Source organism: Octopus bimaculoides, chromosome 10 (assembly GCF_046866305.1).
Source record: "Octopus bimaculoides isolate indiv1 chromosome 10, ASM4686630v1, whole genome shotgun sequence".
Taxonomy (NCBI): domain Eukaryota; kingdom Metazoa; phylum Mollusca; class Cephalopoda; order Octopoda; family Octopodidae; genus Octopus; species Octopus bimaculoides.
In genome coordinates, this window is record NC_142937.1 from 73,929,126 (window position 1) to 73,931,625 (window position 2,500).

The 2,500-nt window shown below is 30.2% G+C and overlaps 1 protein-coding gene across 6 annotated transcripts in view; it reads right to left on the reverse strand.

The window, feature by feature from the left end:
* Nucleotides 1-2,500, reverse strand: part of LOC106880698 (uncharacterized) — a 405,084-nt gene that overhangs the window by 267,166 nt on the left and 135,418 nt on the right. For 3 of the 6 annotated variants that reach the window (XM_089358806.1, XM_089358809.1, XM_052971294.2), the window contains exon 1: nt 1,799-2,077. The exons of the other annotated variants lie outside the window; for them this stretch is intronic. The gene's annotated coding sequence lies outside the window, so the exon portion shown is untranslated. Of the gene's footprint in view, nt 1-1,798; nt 2,078-2,500 lie in introns of those variants that run through there. 6 annotated transcript variants of the gene reach the window in all.

Below are 2,500 nucleotides of genomic sequence, written 5' to 3' on the forward strand. Positions count from 1 at the left end.
AAATGGTATGAACGTATCTATTTACACACTTCTGATGAAAACCTTTTACAAATATACATACATATATATATATATATATATATATATATATATATATATATAAGATTAGTGTACGTTTAAACACATAAGAGGTGCCCTGACAGTACATTTAAACACATAAGAGGTGCTAGAAGGATGGAATATGAAAATATGAAACTCTGAGTGGTGATATAGGGAAATACTGGTTCTTACAAAAAATAATTATATGTTACCATATGTAGTAAAGACTTTTTTTCCCCTCAAACAAAATGCATACAAACATGCATATAAATTATATCTAATACACACACATACAATATCCCCCCACACACACAAACAGTGCTCCCCACATAAACATACAATGTCGCCCCAACACACATACAGTGTCACCCCAACATACATACAGTGTTGCCACACACACACTTACATACAATGCTCCCACACATATACATATACAGTGCCCCCACACACACATACACTTTTTATGATGTACAAAAATGCTTATTATTTTTTTAAGACTGTCAAATGAAAAGTAAAATCTTTCATATACCTTACATCATCTAGACTGACTTCCTAAACAACATATACCCAACACATGTTGAGATTTACTGGACATGCTAAAAATTCACATTGACTCAATTTTCCCCTACCTTGACACATACGAAAAAAAAACACAGCCTTATTCAATTTTTTTAAAACATACCTCTATTCTGATATATATATATGCATATATATACACACACATATACTTTTATTTGTAAACAATTAGATAAGCATGTATGCACAGTCACTCAATACGCATGCACTAACGGCATGTGGATTCAACACATGCCATAACATGATAAATAAATAAATAAATTTTGACAGAAGAGAGTGTCAGCTAACTATTATAGCACTATTTGTTCTCAGAAGTTAAGTTTTGAAAGTAAAAATTATCAAAAACTATGAGATAGAAAGCATTCATTGAACAAATATTCTATATATATATGTATATGAAAATACTGCCAGAGAGAAAAAAAACTACAATAATATTTGAAGTTATTAAAAATAAGTGAAACAGAAAATGAAAAATTTACATCATGACAGCATTTTTCTTTGTTTTTTACATTTTCGACTTATCCCATTTAGTCAATCAACTAATGCTATTTTATCTAGAATTACTTTACATTAAATTAGTTATGACCATATGATGGTGATATATACTCAGAGTTACTGACACTAAAAATACGGGTTAATTTCATCATTAAAAAGTTTATAGAAATTACAAGAATTTCACGGACAAGTTATTGCTGGACTAGAGTAATATCAAAATTTACAAATGATATTCTATGAAACTTCCCAAATTGTTTCATTGTCACTTTAAAAAGAAACAGTGAATAAAAGAATGAATAAGTAGATAAATAAAAAAATAAATAAAAGAGAAAGTTCCACAATGAAAATAAAAGAGTGTAAATGTTTGTTTATAATGATTCGGTTCTTGTCGATTAAATCAAAAACTAAAATTAGCTTCGTTATAGAAAACATATCTTCATGTATTTATATATATGTATATATATATTATTTATAATAATAACAAAAGAGAATATAAAACGAAACAAGTTTATGTTAAAAGTTTACAAGTTATCTAAAAATGAAACAAACTTAGTGGTCGTAGTATCTAACGTGACAACGTAAGTAAAATAGAGCAGAAGTGAAGAGAGAACATATATTTTAGAAATTTCATTAAATTTGTTTGCAAGTGTAAAGTGATAACATTCAGCTAAACCTTTGTATTACTTACATGAAGGTGAAGAACAGAATTAACTACAGTAGCCATCCATCGCCAGTTCTACCAGTCTGAGCATGTCAACAATCTGCAATCAATAGATACCAAGCAGGCTGCGGAGGTGGAATCTATGCAAATCCACAGATACCAATAACCAAGGCAGAGATAAGACAGTTGTTGTCTCCACTATGGTACTAGTAGTTGTGTGTGCAAGTGGGATATATAGGTAGTCCACCGTTTATGGACAACTTGTATGCTAAAGCCGGTAGTAGCGGTGGTGATGAAGATGCTGGTAGTTGGCTACGACGGAGAAGAGGAGGACAGTGTGAATGAGGAGGAGGAAGCTAAGACATAGAAATGAATGCACTCCCTGTGCTTGACATTAGTAGGACTGCATAGCAGTTCTGAAACTATAAGCAACCTATGACAGCTCACAGGATAATGCATCAAGCTTATATGAATATCTTAATTATAAGTCACCACTAAAAGCTAAGTGAAATACATTTTTATTCGAAAATATTTTAACTAATAGAAACAAACCTGAGCTAAGTGAAAATACATATTCATAACTTTACTAACTTAAGAAATAGTAGTGAAAGAAACAAAGAAAGAAAATATCTGATAACTTTACTACAAAAGAATTGAATTTTCTTCATCAATTTTTTTTTTTCATTCCTCCCATTATTTAGTATTGTCATTTAAATTAAACTGTTATCT